At 32.6% G+C, this 8645-nt stretch overlaps 1 long non-coding RNA gene across 1 annotated transcript; it reads left to right on the forward strand.

Annotated features, from left to right (window-relative positions):
* The first annotated feature begins 435 nt into the window (after window positions 1-435).
* LOC111400027 lies at window positions 436-1124 on the forward strand. The gene is made up of 2 exons (XR_002703819.1): window positions 436-580; window positions 652-1124. It is a non-coding gene; the product is annotated as an uncharacterized LOC111400027 (long non-coding RNA).
* The last annotated feature ends 7521 nt before the right edge of the window (window positions 1125-8645 follow it).

Raw genomic sequence — 8645 nt, forward strand, 5'->3', positions numbered from 1 at the left:
AAATTTTACTCTCTAACTTTATCGACGCTCTCTAAATTGTAAAATATACTTCTTAAAAATAGAAAGTCTATTGAAAATGCTCTAAAATAAAGAGTGAAAACTAACTTTACTGTTCTTAATTAACAATGATTGCATTTAATAAGTTATAAATTTCAATATTCTATAACTTAAATTATTCAAATTACATTTGAATTGATTAACCTTTAACATAAAATAAAAAAAATGATGTTAAATAAGAGATTAAGAGAAATAAAAAAATTGTATATTGGAAAAAACAAAATAAAAGTCTAAATAGAGAAATTTGTTGGAGTGAATAAAAAAATTTACTTTTCAAATATAAAGATGTCTCTATTATATATAAACTGTTTTTTATAAATAGAGAGTTTATTTTTTTAGCTGCAATGATATCTATATAATTTCATTTTAATTCGTACATAACTTATCTCCTTAAAGATGGTTGGCTCACGATTTTCTCCTCATTGCTTATTATTTTTCTCAACAATTACTCATTCATTTTATTGGCTGAATGTGCAGCATACAGAAAGATCCTAAAGACAGATCTTCAGCTCTGGATCTACTGGTTAGCATATTGACACTTTACTCACCCACACCCCAGCATTTCTTTACTAACAAAAGTTATTGTAATTTCAGAATCACCCCTTCATCAAGAAGTTTGAAGACAAAGACATTGATCTAGGCATTCTTGTTGGTAGCTTGGAGCCTCCTGTCCGATAATGACCGTCCCCGCGTAAAATGTTTCTAGCCTATATTGCATCACCTACTAGCATGATATTATATTGGTGGCATTTTTGTGGCATGTTACAAGAATCACTTGGCTACTGATACATGGCCTTTTTCAATGTTATAAGCACAAAATATATCCCGATTCAGTAACTATTGTGACTTATGAGCTATAGCTTCTAAGACCTCAGCGTCTTGATGCATAGATCATTATATTGCATAAAATCAGCTTGTTTGAGCTCAGATTCAGCTGAATCTCTATGTCAATTTGTTCCTGAATCAACTGGCATGAACTTGTGTAGTCGAGACAAATACAGTGCATCCTAAAGTCTTCATAGTTATACTGTATCATCATAAAATTCTCCATGAAGAATCAAATTTAACTTTTTGTTTTGTTTTTTGAGCTTATGGTTTAGTGGGTTCACTTGTAAGTATTAGGCACCATTAAGATAGAAATGATGTTTTTATTTGTCTTAAAGCTAATATGCTAGGCTCAGGCTGTGTTCGAGAGATTAAGACCCTGAAAAAAGGATCAAGACTTACATGTGAGAACGCTATCCTAAAAATATATTTGCCCCCGGTTGGTCTTGAGAGTGCTTGTGTAATGCATTGGCTAGTAGCTTCTGAGGATAATAAGCCTTTAATGGTTAATCACCAAGCAATAAGTGAAAAAAAAAAAAAAAAAAACCCAAATGAACTTGAGAACACAATGAATTTCTAGAGCTTGTTTGGGAGTGATTTTTTACTTCAAAAATTTAATTTTTTAATCGTTATTTACCATTTCAGTAGTAAAGTTTGATTTCTTCTTTCACAGGTGGTCTCTACCTTTCTTCTAACAGTCACAAAATCAATTTTCAAAACCACTCCCAAGCAGGGCCCTAATGTTATGGAAATTTGGAAATTGTTTATGGATATTAATTCAAGATTTTTTCCTACTCCCACCTAAAATACCTTTTGAATGAATGGACATCACATTTGATGAAAAGCCATAAAACTGCCAAGATTTTTAACCCTAGTTGGTAGAGGTCACAGATCCGTCATCGATGACCAGTGAAGTATAGGCCTCAAAGGTGTGTGAAGGAATTCCATTTGGAATAAGATTTGCACTCAACAAAGTTTCATCTCACAAATTAAATGACAATTTAGCACTCAACAACATAGCATTGAAAAATTCTACTAGCATTCTTTAATCCTTTCAGTCAAACCGTTTTGTTCAAATATTCTAGTGGCAGAACATTGATTGGATGATCCCATGTTGTATCCAAAATACGTTAAAATCACTAGAATCTACCACTATCACTTCTAAGAGTTTTATTTTTTTCTTCCATAGTGATTTTCAACACCATTTTCATGTACTTTAATCATGTTAAAGCTTCATCTTTAACTTTCAACTAATGAATATACGTATATCCATAACAATTATCAATTAATGTAATGAAATATCTATTTCTCTTCTTGTTAGCATGCTTAGTCCACAAATATAAGAATAAACAAGACCAAGTAATTGAGAAGTTCTATTTACACTATGAAAATGTTTCTCATTTTGGATTGAACACAAGTTTTATACTTCGAAAATTTTCTTAAATTATATAAAATAAATTTACATTTTAACATTCTTTTCATAGTACTTATGCCTATATGTGCTAATCTACTAAGCTATAAAGTAAAGTAATTAAGCATATAAGTACAACTAATTTCATAATTATAGCCTTTGCGATAATTATCCCTTTTTGGGTGAGTACAAGTTTGCATGACATATATACATACTTAATACCTAGTTTTTCCAAAATATCTTCCTAACAAGATTCCTATTCATGTCTAGAATATGAAGTACATTTATCGATAAAATGCTTTTTTCCAAATACAAGCCTCTGCTCCGTTTGACACCGACTTTTTAATGATCTTCATTCCCCGTTTGGATTTGTTGTCCATAATCGATCTCTTGATAGGTTTTGAAGAGAACATGGATAGTATACAAGTATCATACCACCATCCTGTGACATTTTCTTTGACAACATCCCCGTTTGAACCACATTTTTGGGAGAAAATCTATTTTGTAATAGTGAGTTTTAGGATAATGTGTGGTTAAAAAGTAGGAATTTTTTTTACTTTACATGTAAAATTATTTTATTGAAAGTGGGATTAGAAATGAATTGAAAAATAAAATAAAATTGAGTATTGGAAAAAATGGAGCTCAAACATGGGCTTACTTCACTCACTACAACGACAATGCTTTCGATGTCAATGGAGTTCACTTTAGCCTCATTCTTATTTGTTTTCAATGCTTATATTCCTGTACATGATGTCCGAACTTATCACACACAAAGCGATCCCCTTTGAAGTTTGAACTTCTTTTTAGACTTGTTTTGATCCTTGTTAGAACTTGAAGACTTCTTCTTGTTCTAATTCTTGTTGAAGTTGTTTGCTTTGTCTACTATATTGACTTTTGAAATGCCATCATTAAAATTTTCATCACTCGTACCTTGAATCTTCCTCAATTTGAAAATGCTAGTGTATTTGTTCCAAAGAGAAATCTTTAGAGTTGTCAAGAGTTTTCTTTCTACAATCTCTCCAAGTTGACAGTAATTTAGCAATAGTAACACCTAGTTGGAAGACTCGAGGCTTAATTTTAGTTGCCTTCAACGTATTGACAATTAGTTGCAATTCATGCACTTGAGCCAACAATGGAATATTATCTAAAAAATTTAAAGTCAAAACATATAGAAATTAAGAATTTCTTGGTACATTTCTTCTTCTCAAGTGCTTCCCAAATTCCCCTTGGTGATGATCTATTGGTATAGAGATCATATAATTAGTGAGAAAGTACATTTATAATGCGACCCCCGACATATCAATTTATCTTCTTGTTGCTTCTTTCGTTCAGCCTCCATCATTTATACCCATTTGTCACTACAGCAAAAAATGCCTTTTATAATGGTCAAAAAATGTTGCCAATGACCTTTTGCAACGTTCGGAAGTATGTAGCAAGTTTTGATATTATCATAGAGCAAAAGGATATGACAAAGTTCAATAAATGTTGTAAAAGGTCTTTCGAGAATCTTGTCTTTTGTTTTTTGCAACGTTTTTCGAATGTTACTAATCATTTTTTTCCAATATTCTTTAAATGTTGCTATTAATTTTTTTGCAATATTTTTCTATGCTTATATTCTTATTTTTGCAGCATTTTTTGACCGTTGTTTATGCCATTTTACATTTTTTTTAAAATTTTGCATTTTTTCTATTTGTACAGCGATTTTAAATTCAACAACAAATATTTTTTGGGACTGCATGAAATTAATAATAACTTCAGTAATTTATACAAAATAAACATAGAGCACCAAAATAAACATTTCGATTCAGATAAAAAAAAAAATTAACCATTTTCATTTGAAGGGTTATCCTTCTTGTTGGGAATTTATTTAAACATGCACAACGGAAATAAACAGTTTTAATTCCCACCGGGATTCATCTTTGTATTTAGATAAGAACTGTGATAAGAAATATACATTTTTCTTGATTTTGCAAACTGTTTTGCGTTATTCCTTTTCCAGTAATTTGAATCTGCCTCTCACAGTTGTCCAATCGTCCAGCCTCCAATGAAATCCATACAGAGAATAGACTGCAATTGCTAGGATTTTTCCTCTTGTGCCAACAAAAATAATGAAAACCTTATGGATCTTAAATCCTAGCCATATATTTATATAAACTCAAATGGGCTCGATCCGGTCCGGTCCAATATTTAATTAATCCATTTAATTAAACTCGATCCGTGAATTAATTAATCCAATTAATTAATTCGGGGATATATAAATAACCAATCCAATTAATTAATTTATCCAACAATTGTTAAATTAATTAATTGGCAATTTGCAATCTCCCAATTCTCTTTTGTGTGCGACCCATTAGGTTCCCGACCACGATACCTAACGACGTGAAATATTATTTTGATCTAATCAAAACTGATAAATTAAACACCCTTTTAATTTATCACAAATTCACACTCGCCGTCCCAAATTGACATCTAGCAATGTATCAGGGCTACACATGTGATGGGAAATGTCACGTGGTATGATAAAATCAAAACTGTTCGTTTACCATGAAACTATAATCTCTTCGTTAATATGATCCGATCAACTACGAGATATGGAAGCGTGTCAATCTAGATTATCGATCATATATTTTATTTTACTATTAAGTCAATATGAGTCGAAAACTCTTTTTCAACTTATATGTATACCTTGGCCAAGGATTTCGTTATTGATTTAATTGAACGAAATGCAGATCACAATCTCTTACTATCTAAGAGTGACGAATCCTCTATTGATCATTCACAACCTTCATATGGTTCTTGACATACCCGAACGATGTCGTATTAGCGGCCCTTAGCAGAGCAACATCCAACACCGTCAAAGTATGACTGTTTTCATACAAGGCACTATGATGACCTCAAGTCATAGGACCAATTCCACTACCGAACATTAGAGATTAACCACTTATCCATGTGGAATCTTTTAGTGGGTCTCCAATGTTTTGTTCTATGACAAAACATTCACGTGTTCATTTAAGTGTCACCACACTTTAGCTCGTGAGATCAACTACTCACTTCACAAGTAAGAAATGCCACACGTGATGGTCTATCCGTATTAACGATATCCGTATCTCGTTATTACTTACGACCACGATTTATTCAAGATCCAATCATACGTACTTTGTATCTCACAATCACAATTCCTTGTGATTAACAAATCACTTAAACTTGGATTTTTGGACTCTATTATTTATTATTATTTATCACAAAATTAATTTAAATAAATAATAGATCTTGTCAAAATTAAATGTATTAAACATATTAAAAGTGTTTACAACCTAAATCGATTGGATTTAGGGCATAACACTTACACTTCTCACCCCATGCAAAAAGAAAAAAAACCACATTAAGATCAGAATTCTTTGGTGCTTAGACGCTAATCTACATGAGCAAAACAAAAGAAAAAGGCAAATAATAATACCAGATCCTAGAATTTTTCTTCAAAAAACCCAAACCTCTGGTAATATCAAAGGAACTAGTGCTCCTACCTCTAGGCTCTGGCACGAATGAAGTGGACCTTTTGGCATGTGACTTCTATTAAAAAAACATATTATGAAATAGCAAGAAAACCCGAAATTACTCTAAGAGGAATTATCTAAAATGAATGGAAGGCACAAAGATGTAGGGAGTTTCTACACACAGTTTTATTTACTTAAGAACCTTTATATACACAAAGGAAAGCAACTACTTCCAATGTTTAAGGAAACAGAAAACCAAAACTAAAAGATTCTCCTAAAGTGAAGCATAAAACAAGACACTAAGTAACAACTATTGACTCTTTCAAAGACAAAATGAAAAACATGACTAATCATGACTTGCACTAATTTAATTTTGCATTGAAGTACCACAATTCCCCTTAATGCAAAAAACCTACAATACCTAACTGATTTCTAAAATAAGCAAACATTTCCAGAGCAAGTGACTTTGTGAATAAATCAGCAACTTGCTCATTTGAATTGCAATACCCAAGCTTAATACTTTCTTCAACTACCAGTTTTCTTATAAAATGATGGGGAGTGTCTATATGTCTCATTCGACTGTGGTGAACTAGATTCTTTGCTATTGCAATGGTGGATTGATTATCACAAAAGATGGTTGTTGCCTCTTTTTGCTCATGTTTCATATTTTTTAAAATTCTCCATAACCAAATTGCTTGGCAGGCTGCTGAAGTAACAGACATGTACTCAGCTTCAGATGATGATAGAGCGATGGATGGCTGCTTCTTTGAATGCCAGGATATGACATTTGATCCAAGCATGAATAGATAGCTTGTAGTGCTTTTATGATCATCTATGGAACCTGCCAAGTCGCTATCAAAAAAGCTACACAGCTTAAAGTTATTAATGTTGGAGTATAAAAGATTGTAGGAGCACGTTCCTTTCAAATACTTAGCACCCTCTTGGCAGCGCCATAATGAATTTTGCTTGGATTCTACATAAATCGTAATAGGAGACTGGTAGCTTGCAAGATGTCAGGACAACTGTTTGTGAGATAGAGAAGACTCCCCACCAAACTTTGATACACCAGAAAATCCACCTTCTCTTCTCCATCATCCAAACTGTACTTATGGTAACCATTGGAGTTTTAACTAGATTACAATCTTTCATGTTAAATTTCTCAAAAAGATCTTTCACATATTTTTGTTGTGAAAGAAAAATTCTAGCATCCCCTTGTTTTACCTCGGAACCTAAGAAATAATCATTAACCCCAGATCAGTCATTTCAAATTCAGCTACCATAATCCTCTTGAAATCATTAATTAAAGTTGCATTATTTTCGATTTAGATCAAATCATCCACATAAAGCCATATAATCATTACGTCTTTAGTTCCTTTACTTTTTACGTACAAAGCATACTCACTTGCACTCTTTTGAAATCCATTTTTGATTAAGTGCCCGTCAATCCTTTCATACCAGGCCCTTGGTGCTTGCTTGAGACCACATAGTTCTTTTTTTAATTGATATACTTTCATCTTTTCACCTACAATTTCATAACCTCTAGGCTGTTGTGCATATACTTCTTCTTCCAATAAACCATTCAAAAAGGCTGACTTGACATCAAATTGATAAACATGTCATTTATAGTGAGTAGCAACTGATAAGGCAATGCAGATAGTATCAAACCTGGTTACTGAGGGGAAGGTTTCTTCGAAATCAATACCTTCTTGTTGCCTATAATCACATGCAACTAACTGTGCTTTGTATTTTTGAATTGAACCATTAGGTTTATATTTCAACTTGTATACCCATTTTAGCCCCACAACTTCTTTTCCCATCGGCAACTCAACAAGTTTCCGTGTCTTTTTTTTTTTTCCAATGCCTTCATCTCCTCATCCATTGTATTACGCCATTTGTTGTTTTTCATAGTTTCTTCGAACTACTTGGCTCTTCTACTAGTGCAAGCTGGCATATTTCAGTTTGTTCACAAATCTCCTACAATGATCTCCATTTTCGTGGATGTATGCTTGAGGAAGAAGAGTTTGGTGATGTTAAGTTGGAAGAACTGGAAGTGCTTGTACTAGGTGTTGAAGGGCTATTAATAGGTGTTGAGGGACTTGAGTCACCATGTGCAACTCAGTCCAATTTCGTGCATTTTTATTGTCAAACACAACATCGCGACTTATTAGCAATTTCTTAGAAATAGGATTATAAAATCGATATCCTTTAATTTCCATGCTATAGCTCACAAATATACATTGCACACTATTATTATCAAGCTTTTCTCTCTTTAGAGATGGCACATGCACATAAGCAACACGATCAAAAATTTTAAAGTGTGTTACCTTTGGCTTCCACCCATGCCAGGCTTCAAAAGGTGTCTGATTGGACAATGCAAATGTAGGACTTCAATTGAGGATGTAAGCAGCAGTATGAATGGCTTCTGCCCAAAAACTCTTTGGAAGACATTTAACTTTTAACATGCTTTTAGCCATTTCTACAAGTCTTCGATTCTTTATCTTCGCTACTCCATTTTGTTGCTGGACTGTTAATTGTCTTTGTATTCCCAATTCTTTACACAAATTGTTAAATTCCCGGAGACAAATTCACCTCCACGATTTGTTCACAATATCTTTATCGCATGTCCACTTTGCTTTTCAATGGAAGACCTGTGTAACACCCCAAATTTTCATAACACCGACGCATTACCAAAAAATCATTTTTTTCTTTGCATAGCAAAAGATCAAAATAAAATTCTTTAATAAATAATAACTGCGGCATTCATATATTTAAGGTAAACATAGCAATCGTATAAAAAAATAACAATAAACATGTTTTAAAATAAGTTAACAAATAATTATGAAGGTAGAAAAATTTAA

The sequence above is a fragment of the Olea europaea genome, chromosome 9 (assembly GCF_002742605.1).
Source record: "Olea europaea var. sylvestris chromosome 9, O_europaea_v1, whole genome shotgun sequence".
NCBI classification, from domain to species: domain Eukaryota; kingdom Viridiplantae; phylum Streptophyta; class Magnoliopsida; order Lamiales; family Oleaceae; genus Olea; species Olea europaea.